This window comes from Octopus bimaculoides, chromosome 4 (assembly GCF_046866305.1).
Source record: "Octopus bimaculoides isolate indiv1 chromosome 4, ASM4686630v1, whole genome shotgun sequence".
In the NCBI taxonomy this organism is placed as follows: Eukaryota; Metazoa; Mollusca; class Cephalopoda; order Octopoda; family Octopodidae; genus Octopus; species Octopus bimaculoides.
Window position 1 is genome coordinate 147,745,694 of NC_142931.1, and position 17,033 is coordinate 147,762,726.

The following is a 17,033-nucleotide window of genomic DNA, read 5'->3' on the forward strand; positions in this document are numbered from 1 at the left end:
GCCAGGTAGAAAAGGAGAGAAGACTATAGTGGTGATGAGGTACCAGGACATACCCTCAACATACAAGAGGTTGAATGTGAGGTGGGATGGGACAGGTGAGTAGAGGTAGGGGATATAAGGATATAGGTGATGCACAAACGACAAACTGGCAAGGATTATCGAAAGTGGTTGCATCCAGCAGACTAAGATGAAATAAGATCACTTTAGTAGAATGCTATCAGTGCTTATAAGTAGTTCTTTAATCCACATTAATCTACCAAAGTAAAATAATCATGATCAGTTATTTCATAGTAACACTAATTATTTACAATTTTGGTGTCATTGACTGGAAAATGCAGGGAATCAAGAAGTCTGACAAAAAGCAAGGAAGTTTCTCAACACACAAATGGGACATAGAATCTTATGTAGATTGGTTGTATAGCCAGAGATTCCAAAACAGCCAACACAGGGTAACACCATTTACTGGAAACATGGAAGTTTCTCACCATAAAAAGGATATACAATCTTATGGCTTACGTAGAATAGTTGTATATCCAGAGACAATGAGATTCATTGAACTTCAGTCTGCTGTGATACTGCTGTTTTCGGATGCTATCTGTACATCTGTGTGGACAACAATAAATACTTTGTGGTATTTACAATCCTTTATGAAGTACCAGTAATATAAAAGGTGTTGATTCAGCTGACTACAACCTTTGCCTTATAAATCTGTGTTCTTGTGTTAATTTGAAAGTAAAGACATTATTGTTTCCATTTCATTGTATTTAAGTTTGTCTCAACAGAAACTTGAGTTTTTGTTTACAAGAGAATTGTCTCAAATACCAACAGTTTTCCAAGAACATATTCTGCAACTGTTTGGCATATCGATGACTTGGAAGTTGTTTGAGGTATCTGTTGAATTTCAGTGATTACTGAGGCTCTTTTTTGTTTCAATGGCCTTTTGTATTCGATCTTAATCTCTAACCCATCAGAGTTTTTAAGTTTTTCATGACATCAATAATTGAAGTAGATGTTCACCTTTTCATATATTAATCGTTACACCAGGTCAATTAACCAGGATGATATTTATTTATTTGTTTGTGTCGCTAATGCTTCTGTGTGAAACATGCTCAAACCAGTTAAACCCAGTTACTTTGTATTCAAATTTCTTGCAAACTGATCAGTAGAAGTAACTTTCCACAATATTGTGCCAGTCTGATATTCTTTCGATGCCAATACAGGGCAACATCACCAGTTTTTTTTTTCCATATGTTTTACTCTTAAGATGTGGACTGTTTCCAATAGAGCGAGCTTCAAGACTTTGTAAGGTGCCAGTGTTGCTAAGGACGCAATTGGTGAATTTTTTTCCATTATTCCCATCTTCATAAATCCTGGAGCTCTGATAATCCCTGGTATTATTTCTGTTTCCATCCTTCATATTCATCTCAGGATCTTTGTACTTGTTCAGCAGTTCTGTGACTTTCACAATTGTTGTTTCTTTCTTGACAGTTGATCTCAGTGGAATTTGAACTCAGAATTCTGAGTTCAAATTCCACTGAGATCAACTTTGCCTTTCATCTTTTCAGAATCAATAAAATAAGGACCAGTTGAACATTGGGATCAATGTAATCGACTCGTCCCCTCCCCCTAAATTGCTGCCCTTGTGGCTAAATTCTTTTGTGTCAGATTCTTTTTTTTTTCTTTTCTTTTTGTTTTTTCTTAAGGTGTGGTGCAGTCTTTTTATTGTATTAGTGTTTGTGTTGTGTGTGTAATGCATTGAGTAATTGGCTTGCTGGTGGGAGTCTCATTCCTGGCAGGATTTATGTGGGTAGCAGGTGATTACCTGTAATCTCAGCTACCCACAAGCTTTCAAGTGCTTAAGACCCTCCTGATAATCTTTCCTGTTCCTAAGAGGTAAACTTTCTTCAGAAGCTCTACAAGACATTCCATTCCAATCTCCTTCAACCATTTCTCTATGTATTTACTTACAGTTCCCAATGCACCAATTATTATAAGCACAACTTTACACTTTTCAAACTCCAAATTCTTGCATTTTCAAGTTTTAAGAAATTGTATTTAAAAATTTTTTTTTTTTGTTTCACATCCTCTTTCTTAACAATTCTGGAATCAAACGGACATGGTGGATCAATTAGTGAGGAACTTTGCATTTCCTTGTCTATTATTTCCCAGCTTATTGTCTGTTTGAATAGGAAAGTCCCACTGAATCTTACAATTCTCCAACTCCAGCATTCATACTTTGTCTCCAGCTTCAAACCCCTATTTCTGGTAAAGCTTCCAGTGTAAGACCATTACAACTTGGTCGTGCTTCCATTTCTTATATTCTTCCTGTGCCAGCTTGGGACATTCTGCAACAATGTGTGCCACTGTCTCATTCCAAGTTTCACAGATTCTACGTTTTTCTGACACTTTCTCTCCATATATATATTTTTTTACAAGTTGTTTGTTTTTATCATTTGATCCTGGACTGTTACAATTAGGCTTTCTGTTTGGTTTTTTTTTTTTTTAACGAAGCCCAGAATTTTGCTCCACATACATCCTCTAACATGCTCTCTTTGAATTTCATTCTTGTCCATTTCCGCCTATTCCACACTTGATCACTTCTTCCTTATTCACCCTCTTTAGTAGTTTCTCTGTGTTGTTCTCTAAATATTTCTTGTAGGCTTTTTTTCTTTCCGTTTGTACACACTCTTCTTCCACAGCAATTAAACCTCTTCTACCCTGGTCTCTCTCCATGTACAGCCGGTTGATATCAACTTTCTGGTGGTGGGCTTCACACATTGTCAACAGCTTTCTAGTTTTTCTGTCAAATTTCATCATCATCATCATTATTATTATTATTATTATTATTATTATTATTATTATTCAACAGCCTTGTATTTATTACATTCTTTGACTGCACTACAAGTGTGACTTTGTGTGCCTAGGCTATGTGCTGTGGTTTGTTTTGGTTATTTTGTTATGTTTACAATATTGAAAGTACTCGGCAAATTTCTGTGTTATATTCATAAACCATGGGGTTTTGATTATGCGTTTTTCCGTGTGTTTTCGGGCCACACCTAAAGCACCAATTATTCTAGGGCTTGTTTCTGTCTTCAGGTTCTTCATTCAGGTTATTTCTCTTCCTAGATCTTTGATATTTCAATAGTTTCTCCATTTCTTTTACTAATGATATTACTATCTGATACCATTATTATGATGATTATATCCTGCAAGATGAAAGAGTGTGAGGTGAAGTAAAGCAAGTTAGGAAGGACTATATAGGCTCTCTCTGTTTTAAATTAATTTAATCTTGGGTGAGAATTATATAAGGAAGATGAGTCGCCTGTCTATGGAGCTCTCAGCCCCCCTCTCATCAATGATTGGTTATTGTGCTTTTCTTGTAAAATAGAAATATTTTGATCCAAGCTGTTTAAGCAAAAATAAAGGTTTAATAGAGAAGTTTGTATATTCTCTGATGAAAAATATAACTTGAAGCCATTGCAGTTAATATTGAATTGATGTGTGTGAGACTAGAAATGTGTGTGAATTGTTCCTGTATTTTGTATTGCTTCCTATGAAGGGTGAGTAGAATGTCAAGTTTGAAGCTATCTATCAGGTAGATATAGACAAACAAATTAGTCTCCTGTCGGTGTGAGGTGTCCTTAAAATTATACAAAAATAAAAAGAGAGAGAGAGAGAGAGACTGGTTATGGATGTGAAAGAGTAATTGTATGCTCACAACAAGCGTACATTGTAGGATAGATGTCAACATAACACTGCAAACGGGATAAAATGTCTGCTGTTTTGTTGAAATAGATTTTTTTTCCAGTTTGATATGCTGAAAACATTTAAAATATATTATAAAATCTAAGGGAAGGATTCCTTTCCTTTTTCTAATGTTATTAATTCTTTACTTGGCAGAGTAATAATGTTAGCTAGTTTTTTATTTTTTAAATTTCTGAGGTTCATAAATGTATTTGAACCTATTTAGTGAATAGAAAATATTTCACTGCAATAGTTAAAGTTAGTAATATTAGCATATGTAAAAAAAAAAAATTAAATTCCAGATGTTTAACTTTTGTTTGGCCTCGCCATTTCTGATACATGTTTTCCTCCAACATTTTAACATTGAGTTTATTGTTTAATAAAGATTTGTTCTGTTGTAATGGAATTGTAGTCAGCTAAATGAAATTATTTGAGTAACACTAAAAGACATTATATTTAGTATCCATTATTTTTGATGTATTTAATTTCTCAAGAACTTGAATAAGTTATATGATGCTATCTTAACAGATACCAACACACACACACACACACACACACATTTACAAAAAATAAATAAAATAAATAGCAGCACAATAGAGCAGTTGGCTTTAGTGAGCTTAGTTCTGATTGGTTGAATAGGTTTGCATCAACCAATGACTATGTACCTGCCTGCTGAACTCCTTTCTTGTAGGTCATTCCCTGTGAGAACTAGCTAATGTTCTGCCATGTTGAATCTTTGAGTAGGTAGCAGCAGGAAAGACCAACACTTACAGCTATTTAAGGTTGTATGAGAAAATATACTTTTCTGTTTTCTGTCGCATGCATTTTGTCCTGCTGAAAACGACCATGCTAAAGGGTTTGCATTTTATTTAAAACACAAACAAAAATGATGTTTTCTACACAATTTTAGTAGCTCATCATAAACACATTCCACCTTTCAGTAGTAGTAGTAGTAGTAGTAGTAGTAGTAGTAGTAATAATAATAATAATAAACAATAGTAATAATGTGAAGTACACATGCAGTAAGAACATCATCTCAATACCACCAGCTGCATGAGATGAATTAAGTTTACTTTTATGATAAATTTATTGTTTTAAGCATCTTTCCTAATTTCAAACTTATCTTACTAATCCATAATTTATGATAAGCTTTTTCACTGACATTTTCTAAGTTAAACAAATCAAGTGGTTCTTACTTAAAAATAGGTAAAAACCAAACAAGTAGAATTATTATTATTATATTAAAGTTTTAATCTTTAGAATCACCTGAGATGTCATGCAATTTATTTATTCTTCTGACCTTCATTCAAAATAGTTTGTAAAGGATTTCTCAAATATTTAATTTAAGAAGAAAAAACATTTCTGTCAAACCCCATCAAATTTTTTGTCATCTACTTTTCAATTATTTTCCTTTTCACAGAAGAAATTGCATTTTGAAATTTTTCATGTAAATGCACTGACAAAAAATATTGTTTTTTTTCTTTTTAAGGGATTGCTTTTATATTTTAGCCATTCTGGATTTCTCACTAGTTGCTCTTATTCAATGTCTTGTCCATTGCAGTCTAGTTGCCCACAGACTTATTGAGAAGAGAAAACAAGTTCAATACCAGTGGACAGCTGCAAATTCACAATAACTGACTATTGTTTGGTAGTTTAGAATCTGTGGGGATGTCCTACTGAGTTGGAATAATAGCTCAAGCTTTATTCAACTCTTTAATCTGCACTTAGGATTCATTTAGCAGTCCTTTGTCTCAGCAACAATTTCATTCATGAGAACAGAAAGAATTTTATTTAGCAAAGTTCAGCCAGAAAGATTTTCTGAATCTCCTGCAAGTTTTATCTTTTCCTTTTTTAATAGAAATATATCGTATTACTTTCTTACTTGAGACAAAATTTGCTTGAAAAGTTCCATGGAAAGTCATGTCCAGAAGAAGCTTCAAACCTTTTAGAATCTCCTGCGTCACTTGAAGATATTCATATAAAAATATTCTCTGTGATAGCTTCTGGATTTTGTTAAGTTATTTTAACTCTTTTTCAAAAGTCTGTTGCTGATCCTTTCTGATAGAGCAGAGCAAAGGTCAGTTTTCTATTTTGGAAATGGAAAAACAAAACCTGAATAAATATAAGTTAAAAAAAGTCAGTTACATGATAGAAGAAATTTTAGAATTTTTCCATTCCATTATAAGTGTAGATAAATATAATTAATTCATTGTGGAAAACAGACTATATTTATAGAATGTGAAGTGATCTTATTCCCTAAAAATATATTCAGCCAGCCATCTGTCTGCCTGTCTGTTGTGTGCGTGCGTGTGTGTGTTTTATTAATATCCAGTTGTTAAAATATGACTAGTGTCATTTGATTTTTCATCAAATTTTACTCTTCATGCATCTGTCAGAAGTTTATAAAAATCTGTCTTTATATTTGTTCAATACAGGCTTAAATTTCTCAAACCAATAATAATGATATATAGTAGTAACAACAACAACAACAACATGATAAACATAATGAGGATTTAGCTAATACTTACTAAACAAAAACATAGACATACAGATATATTTTAATCAGTCTCAACATTGATTTATGCTGAAATATTTTTGCTGTTTACATAAATGTGTGTTTGGTCATAAAGGTAAGATTATGCAACAGAATTCCGACCATGCTACAGCTGAGCTGACTTCAGCTGCATCACAGGTTTATTGTTAGAACAAATATCAGACTCTAAAATGATACCTGATGGCACGAAGAAAGGGTTTGGCAATGCAGAAGGGTATTTCTATGTATTTTCTTAAAACTTTCATTTCTAAATTATATTTTCTCCATTTGTGGCCATCCCTCCTTTTCACGTGGATGTTATCCATTCTGTAATGGATCGACTCTAAGTTGTACTTTATTGTCTAACAAACACATGTAATGTGGAGGTATGTGCACCCATTGGTAGTATTCACACACACACACATTTTAATATTTACATATCTATGTACCTTTTAAAAAACAACTAGAAGAATGTGAACATGTGTGTGTGTGTCTTTATGTAAATATGTCCAAATATACACATAATCTTAACACGTGTTAAGATTTTATAGAGAAAGCGACCCACCCCATCCTGTCTCTTCTTTCTATGATACTTTCCCCCTTAAATTAAAAGTTTCTAAACCCTAAACACTACAAATACTTGCTTTTTATCAAGTGGGAAATGCGTGTTGGAGTGAGCTGTAGGCTGCAACATTGCTGACTTGTATAATAGCCAAGTATAAACTATGGCTGCTGCTGCTGTTGTTGTTGTTGTTGTTAACTATAGCAATGTCTCATTATCATATTTGTGCATTGAGTAGCAGAGCAGATCAGATCTTGTCTTTTCCCAAGACTTTCTCTCGCCATTCAGATCAAGTTAAGCATGATTTCATTTCAAGCCTGCTCTGATCAACTTCGCATTTTCTTCTTATCAGGAGCTGAAAAATACAAATATCAGCAATACCCTGGGACCAACTGTTTCAGTTGGTTTATATATATATGTGTGTATATATGTATGTATATGCACACACACACACACACATATAGACACACATATCTATTTATGCATATGTAAATATACACACACACACACACACACACACACACATACACACATATATACACACATATATATATGTATGTACATATAGACATACATAGCTATACATGAATATGTATATGTAAATATATATATATACAGACATACATATATATATGTGCATACACACACACACACACATATATACCTCCATATGTATATAGACATACAAATATGTATGTATGTGTTTATGTGTGTGTGTTACCTTTACAAATATAGTTTTTTGTGCTGAAGAAATAATTGTTGTTGTTGTTATGGCCACCACCACTACAACGACTACTCTTAACTGATACCTTCATGTTGGACAGACTGGAGCAAAGGAAAACAAAAAAAAAAACCCAAAAAACTTTGTGCCGTAACATGTTGAGAATATATTAAAGGAAAATTTTATTTTGTGCTTTAATTTTATTCCATTTCCAAAAGAAAATTTCACTGAATATTTACTTGATGGGAGCAAATATAAATTTTTTCTCCCCTTCCTATCATCATCATCATCATCATCATCATCATTTGATTATATCTCTTTGCTTTCATAACACACAGTCACATCTAAAGGATCATTTCCATCCAGATATGGTGGTGTGTGTGTGTGTGTGTGTGCATGTGCGTGTGTGTGTGTGTGTGTGTGTACATTTTGTCTTTAATACTCTTTTAAGTTCAAAGCAGCTTTTAACAGATTTGCCTATAAATTTCATCTTGAACTAAAATACACAGAGAGAGAACCTCTGATTCCCCTCTCTCTTTCATAGACATGTGTGTATATATGTATATATATATATATATATATGTCTGTGTGTATGAATGAATTATATATTTATGTATGAATATATGTGAATGTGTGTGTGTGTGTATATGTATGTATATTTGAATGTATATATATATATGTATGAATATATACGAATGTATGTGTGTGTGTGTGTGTATATATATATATATATATATATATATATAAATCTATGAATGTATGTATGTGTCTGTGTATATATACATATATATATATATATATATATATATATATATGAATGAATGCTTGTGTGTATACATGAAAATGTGTATGTGTGTGCATGCATATATAGATATATACATACATAGATCTATATACGCATAGATAGATAGATGCTATGTGTGTGAATAACTTCACAGTGGTTCTACCTAAAACATGGTTAATATAATTGCCTTGGTGAACTCTTCTTTATAAACCACTAACCTACCGATTCGATTCATATCTTTCCATTATTTGTGGATTGTGAAAGTTAAGCCTATTCACTTGCAGGCTATATGGTACCATAACACCTAAAACATTTCTATAGACCCTCTATCATATTGTGTCTTCAACAGCCGTACACTTACATGCGTTAACCAATGTAGAACCAGAATCGTCATTAGAACTGTTACATTAAGCAGTTGTTATGAAACTCTGCTACTAGCAGCTGCCGACTCAAAGAAGTTAACATTTTGGCAAGCAGGGTTTACACTTTACAAAATGTTTATTATATTTAGTATTGTATTCAGTAGACAATATTGCTGACAGTAATTCAACAGTTGTAGAGTTTAGAGAGGCAAAATTTAACCAAAGGTGAGCACCATTAATCGAAAAGTCAACTTTGTTAACCGTTAAGCAGAAAGTTAACTTTGATAACCATTAATCAGTTAATTCTTTAAAAATGTAACTGAAGTTATTGATGAATTGTTAACGTTAATTTTTATTATAGAAAAAACGAAAAATCAGTTTTTGCTCTAAAAGCACCTTTAAGAAGTGCCAAAACTATAAAATCCGTTAACTTAATTGAATTGAAGTTAATGGAAGTTAATTAGTTTGATAATGATTTCCAAAGTTAACTTGAATTTTAAATCGTTAACGAAAATGTTAACTTCATTAATTAACGGTTTGGTGCCCAGGTTTGGATTTAACATACTAGCAAGAGGGGAGGGTTTTAAATAGTTTTGTGTGTGTGTATGTGTTTGTGTATAATATAATACAAACATATTGCACACACATATATATATATATATATACATAAACACACATATAGCTTAGCTACTATCATATATATATATATATATATATATATATATATATATATATATATATATATATATATGATAGTAGCCCTGATTGATTGCTGGCCACTGAACCTTTTTTATTTTCTCTCTCCCTGTTTATTTCTGTGTTCCTTTCTGTTGAAGAGCGTAGGCTCGAAACGTAAAAGACTTTCTCACTTCCCAAGCATTAAACTAATACATCTGTTTATTGTTTACACACCTGTCTTCGTCTTTTGTTTTGTTTTTTGTAAATTCCAACTATATATTTATATATATATATATATATATATATATATATATATATATATATATATATATATACACATACATATATGATAGTTGCTCCAACACAGTTGTGTTGCCTGCTGCTATATAAGTATGAAAATGTGAAATATTAACCAAGAAGGGTTTTACAAATTAAAATTACCTGATGTAAGTTGATGGTCATAATTTGTGTCGTTATCATGGTTTCGTACATTGACATGAAGGGTTTGCACTCTAGAATAATTGTATTCTGGAGTAAGAGGAACAACCATGGCGCAAAATGACCTGCAGCTCTGTGGCTATAGAAAGACTGCCCTGATGTTATCCTCCCATAAACATTGATCTCTATTGATCCTTTATTGCACACCGTATCAATAATTACATAATTCCTACACTTGGTTTCGTTAATAGTTTTATGTATTCTTATCTTCAGCTTGGTTAAATGTTTTTTTCTTCTTTTTTTATGGCAATTTGGTTTTTTTAAATATTTTTTGAGTACAACTTTAATTTTCTTGAACACTTGTCATTTATTTTTTGTTGTAATTGTTTTTGGAATTGGTGTAAGCCTCAAGATTTCCCATTTCTTCTATTGCTTAATATCTAAGGATCATCATACATTTGGGTAAACTAATCTTCACTGTTATTAAACCACTTCATCATCATCATCGTTGGATGGTTTGACAGGAACTGGCAAGCCAGAGGGCTGCACCAAATTCCAGTGTCTGTTTTGGAATGACACTGGAAGTCAAAGCAATTATATCTGCTTGGTTTTGCTTCGTTTATTTGCTCTGAGGTGAGCATTACTTAATATTTCATCAGATTTACACCAGAAAACTATGTGGATGCGTTTGAGGTTGGAACAGCGATACGTAAGGAACATCAAAGCTTGCAATGAAAGATATCAAATGGCACGAGTAATCACAAGTTTGTTGGAATGATGTTTTGCTTATTTTGACATGCAACATTATTTCTCTAACTAAGCATTGCTGAAGATTACCAGGACTAACTAGCAAAATTAAAGATCTTTGTCACTAATGAGGGACTGAACCTGAAACCACATGATTACAATGTGATCTTCTTAACCTCAGAGCTAAGCCTGCACCTCAAGTCTCATGAGGAGAACAAAGAAACTGTTTCTTGAAGATAAGAATAGTTTAGTGGAACCAGAAAGAAAACTGAAGACTACAAATATACATCCATCACTCATTATAAATGTTCCTTTGTCATTCAGAAGACTCTTTGTGTGTTCAAAATAAGGATGTATTTCCTATTGTTTTCTGACAAATCTTCCTTCCTCAAGTCAAAGACGGTTTGAAGAACCAATGATCACAGCTTTGGATCAAAACTATGAACACTTCAGCGAGAAAACCTGTTGTCTTCTTCATAACATCAAGGCATTGATGTAAATAATGTTCTGGTAATTAATCCTCAAAAGATGCCTGTCATCATCATCATCATCATCGTTTTAACATTCATATCTCCATGTGTGCATGGGTCAAACAAGTTATTGAGGCAGCTTTTCTACAGCGGATGCACTTTCTGTCACCAGTCATCACCTGTTTTCAAACAAGGTAACATATCTTCTTGGCTAGACATGTTTTCACACAATATCAAGACAAGGTGACATAAACATATACATACTCACACATGCACGTATATTCGTGTCTATACACACACACACACACACACACACACACACACACACACACACACACACACACACACACTATGGGCTTTCAGTTTCTGTCTACCAAATGTAATCAAAAGACTTTGGTAGGTTGGGGGGCTATGGCAAACGACACTGATTCAAGATGCCACTCAGTTGGACTGACCCAAAATTGTTACAAATACAGGGTGGGGAGAGACACACCCAGAAACCTGCACCAATGTAGGCTAAATAATTTTCCAGAATATTTGAAGGTGAATCTAGCAAGAAGCAATTACATCACATGACCTTTGAAACACTTATCTCTGCACTTTACAAAACCCAAAGCTGTAAGGTCAGTTAAAAACATTACAGAAATATTTCTCTTTCTTTTCCAACCGTGAGTTTGTAGTTAATAAGCATTAATCTATTTTCAGAGGCTTAGTAGTAATTTAGTTTAATAAATCTTCAAAACACCCAAGTACCTCTTTAGATTTGGTTGTCTTCCAACTAACATAACTGCTGATGCAGATGGATTCAAATAGTCAAGAAAGCTTACTTTCTGATGATGCTAGCATTGACTAAAATATTACAATTAAAAATGGAAAAGGAGCCACACAGCAGAAGAATTTTAGGTGAGTGTAATCTGGAATTTCATACAAAGCATATTTCATACAAAGCTTTGTTGATACTAACACTATTTCATGAGGTTTGGGAAGCATTTGAAATGCTTCATAAAAGAGCCTTCTTAAGTCTGTCAGGAATCCTAAGACCAGAAATTAACTTGGTTTCCATGGGTGTGAGAGCTGGACTCTTACCATTGGCATGGATCAAAGACTCCAGGCATTTGAGCACAAATACTTCAGAAGGCTGCTACATTTCCTGTACACAGGACACAAAATGAAGAGCTTTGTCAGGTAGCAAGTCAACAAATACACTGGCAGACAGGAACCACTCTTTGCACAGGTGAAAAGACAAAAGCTTGCCTGGTGCAGTCACGTCTCCCATTGCAACTCTTCATCATCATCATTGCAACTCTCGATCCAAAGCCATTCTTCAAGGTGAGGGAGGACCAAAGAGGTAGACAGAGAAAATTCCGGACAAGTCACAACATAGTAACCCTGCTATGCATGACAGAAGATAGAGACCAGTGGCAATGGCTGACTATGAAAACATCTCGAATGGCGCCCCAGTGACTGGCTGCATTAGTTAAGGGATGGTGATTTAAAGAGAGAGAGTGGTGAGATGCTCCTTTTTTTTTTCTTTTCTACTATGTATATATCATTATCATCATTTAACGTCCACCTTCCATGCTAGCATGGGTTGGACGATTTGACTGGGGACTGGCGAACCAGATGGCTACCCCAGACTCTAATCTGATCTTTCTACAGTTGGATGACCTTCCTAACGCCAACCACTCCGAGAGTGTAGTGGGTGCTTTTTACGTGCCACCGGCATCTATGACAAATTACAGTGCAAAGCTTTTACAGGTTCAAACATCTCTCAGACATATATCAGTTGGTCTTTCCATCAGCTTCATGCACTGACCCACAAATATGTCTACATTCATATTCTTTGACTGGTTTGAGTCACTGAACTGCTGTCATGTTCGGTTGCTCCCTTGAATATTTGGGCTAACCATATACACCATCGATATGACTATCTCTGTTTGTTAAAATAAGGTTTAATGGTAGGAAGGGAACACAGTTATGTTTTACATATTCTTATTCAATATTCACAAAGCCCAACCCATTCTGGCATGGAAAAAAATGGACGTGTGACATTTGTTTCACAATTAAAATAGTAATAATAATAATAATGATGATGATGATGATAATATATATACAAAGAGAGAGAGAGAGAGAGAGAGAGAGAAGGATTCTCCCACTTAACAGGAATAATATGTTCCTGAAAATCTTGCTTTAATTGAAATGAATTTTCCTAATGATCTTCTTGTCATAAAAACGAGATTGCATTCTGGTGGATTCTTCCCACGAAACAACAACAAAAGCAAAAAAGCAACAGGATGACTTTTCTGTATGAAAATAACAATTTTTAAAGATACACGCTACAAGATGTATACATAAAAATGTTGAGGAGAAACACATTAGGGAATAAAGAATCATTCCTCCAGATTATCCACAGCATCCGTTATGTTGAATTCCTTTCACAAGTCTCTAATAACTGTAGATCTGCCCCTTTGTTGTCATTTGCTTTTAATGAGTTGTTTGAAAATCCTTTGCCGATGCCTTCAACTTAGCCATCACACTCTGATCCATTGACTGGAGCAATGAAGTTGTTGTATTCTTGGTGATGGATTCTTTTCTTGCATTATCAGAAAATTTATTCAAGTTCATTGAATCGCTTGGATTGCTATTTTCTCCAAGGAACCTACAAAGAGTTTCTGTTGGAAATATTGTTTGGCACTGTACCTCTTTCTACAGCAGAACAAAGACTGTTTGGAAACCACTCTTTGTAAAAGTTCTCAGTCGTCCATGCTTTCTTAACTTGAAAACTAAATCAGAGGTAAATTAAACTTTGCATAACCCTTGAAAACCCTTAGATTTTCAGAGTAAAACATGAATAAGGGTTTTAATCTTGTATCATCTGTGACATTTTATCCTATATGAAGTGTCAGACAATTTTTGGACTCTTTAAATCTTGATCTTGTTTTTTCTTCCTAAAATAAAATGTCTAATAATCATTGGCTTCCAGAAAAGTGCAGTTTCGTAAACATTTGTATTGTTGGTCTTGTGTGTAGCCCCTGCCCCCACCCCATCAGGAATCATTTTCTTTAGCTGCTCACAACAATTTGCAGCAGCAACCTCTCTGTCGACATTGTCAGCTTCATCAGTCACTTTTATGTCTGGCAAATTCAAATGCATCTTAAACATTAAAAATCAGCCTCGACGAACTGAAGAAGATTCTCCATTAGAAATTTCCATCTTCCAAAAATTTTGGGCCTTGTTCCTATAATAGAAATAATTATTATTAATATTATTGCTAGTATTGTTGTTGTTGTTGTATCACCTCCCTATTTTTTTTTAGTTCAAATCAAACTGTACAAACCAAACGGTACAAACCAAATTGTACAAACGAAACTACAATCTTCAAGCAGGCATATTGTTGAGATAAACTTTTATCAATGAGGACTGTTTCTATTGTCCTGGTGGTTTTCCAGGAAGAGCTTTAAATGTTGTTGTTTATTGTCGGGCAACCCTGATTGGGCAGAACTATAGTTAAAGGTATTCCATCTGTGACTTTCCCATTTAACGTTTGTTTTCCATCCTGGCTTGCAGGGGATGAATCGTTACTATCCAATGTGGTGTTTACTCACAGTAACTGCTCTCTTAGACGGGTCTGAAAGCTATGGCTTGTTTATTTGTTTCAATTTTGGCCTGATTTCTGAAGCTAAATGCTCTTTCTGAGAATTCTTAAACCATCCTGTTGACATTATTTTTGGTAGACAGACACCAATGCAGCTGGTTGTGGAATGCAATGCTGACAGGAAAAGCAATAATTATAAACAGAAGTTTATTGTTTAGATTCATCATTATTGTTATATTGTTTCAAAATCCACTTGGCCATGCTTACATGAGTCAGGTGGAATTTATTGTGGTAGATTTTCTGGGGCTGGATGCTCTTCCTGTTGCCAACTCTCCCCTCTTTCCAAGCAAAGTGGTGTTTCCCCATGGCCAGACCATGAACTAACAATGCTGCTTGTGATGATGTAGATGCTCCTTTACACACAGACACACACACACACATTTCATCATCATCGTTTAACACCTGTTTTCCATACTGGCAGGGGTTGGGCAGTTTGACTGAGGCACCTCTTCCACAGTTTCCCTCAACCGCTAGGGTGTGACACTTTTTCACACAGCTATCCTCATCCATTCTCACCACATGACCATACCAGTGCAATCGTCTCTCTTGCACACCACAACTGATGCTTCTTAGGTCCAACTTTTCTCTCAAGGTACTTACACTGTCGAGTATGCACACTGACATTACACATCCATCGGAGCATACTGGCTTCATTCCTTGTGAGCTTACACATGTCCTCAGCAGTCACGGCCCATGTTTCACTGCTATGTAATATGGCTGTTCGTAGACATGTGTCATACAGTCTGCCTTTTACTCTGAGCGAGAGGCCCTTTGTCACCAGCAGAGGTAGGAGCTCTCTGAACTTTGCCCAGGCTATTCTTATTCTAGCAGCTACGCTTTCAGAGCAGCTACTAATTTGGTCACCTAGGTAACAGAAGCTATCAACTACTTCTAGTTTTTCTCTCTCTCTCTATATATATATAATTAATTTATCACATTTATATTGAATGTGAATATATTGTATTTATTTTCTAGAAACAATACATTTGGATTTTTAAAAAAATAAATGTTAACATTTATTTACTGGATGCCTTTTTTTTTTGTTGTTGTTTGTAGTGGAAAAACCAATTGTTTGTTCTGTGACTTAATGTTTACAGTAAAGGAAATATCAAATATGGCTCTTCTGTATAATTTACATTGTAAAACCAGTCAACAGAGAAAGAACTATCAAATAACTTTCCTCAACCACTTTTCTCTCTCTCTCTCTCTCTCTCTCATCAGTATTTAATGAGACACAGGATATGAGATTAGCTAATAACGGTTGGGAGGTGTTGTTCTCACAATCCTGGTTTAGATTCTTAGACTAGGCCTTGCATTGTGTTCTTGAGCAAAACACTTCAATTCCCATTCTGCTCCAGTCCACTCAGCTTTGAATAGGTAACCTTGCAATGGGCTCGCCTTCTGACCAGCAGGAACCTTAGCCAGTTGGGGTGGATTCATTTGGAAGTTAAAACAATGCAAAGTGTATTGTGACCAGTGATGTGTAACATCTGATAGTCTGGTCAGTGCTATATGTATATATGTGGGTGTGAGTGTATGTTTATATCTCGTCATGACAATGTGTGATTGTTGACATATGAATGGCATTCATTTCCACTATTCTGCAAAAACATGTCTGGCCAAAGGGAAATATTTATTTTTTTATTAACCCAAAGGGGGATAAACATAGAGGGGGACAGACAAAGGGATTAAGTCGATTAAATCGACCCCAGTGCGTATCTGGTACTTATTTAATCGACCCCAAAAGGATGAAAGGCAAAGTCGACCTCAGCGGAATTTGAACTCAGAACGTAAAGACATGAAATACTGCTAAGCATTTCGCCTGGTATACTAACGATTCTGTCAGCTTACTTGGAAACACATAAGTGTTGGCAACAGGAAGGGCATCCAGGCATAGAAAAGTGGACATTAAAAGGAGGATTTCTATAATGAGGAACAACATTAAACTGTTTCCACTCCCATTCCACAATGCACTAATAATTATAGATAATGGTTTTTAACATTGACACCATGGCCTCACTATTTTCTTTCTGTGTGTGTGTGTGGTGCTGGTGAGGACAGTCCAACATGGCAGCATGGACAATGGATGCTAAATGATGATGATGATGATTCTCTCAGGACAGGTTCTTTATTACCTCTGCCTTAACGAAGGCAGAGGTATTGTTTTCAGTCATATTTGTTTGTTTGTCCGTGGACAAGATATCTCATGAACTGCTGGATGGATTTGGATGAAACTTTCAAGGATGTTTGGCCTCGTGACTGGCACGAACTGATTAGATTTCGGGAATGGACAAGGATTCTGGATCATTTTTCCGATTTCTTTACTGTGGTCCTGTTCA

At 34.7% G+C, this 17,033-nt stretch overlaps 1 protein-coding gene across 29 annotated transcripts in view; it reads left to right on the plus strand.

Moving 5' to 3' along the window:
- LOC106884253 (uncharacterized) overlaps positions 1-17,033 on the plus strand; it is a 113,690-nt gene that overhangs the window by 27,685 nt on the left and 68,972 nt on the right. For 6 of the 29 annotated variants that reach the window (XM_052967594.2, XM_089351730.1, XM_089351724.1 and 3 more), the window contains exon 1: positions 4,406-4,526. The exons of 20 other annotated variants lie outside the window; for them this stretch is intronic. The gene's annotated coding sequence lies outside the window, so the exon portion shown is untranslated. Of the gene's footprint in view, positions 1-4,405; positions 4,527-17,033 lie in introns of those variants that run through there. 3 more of the 29 variants (XM_089351719.1, XM_089351722.1, XM_052967591.2) reach the window with 2 other exon arrangements.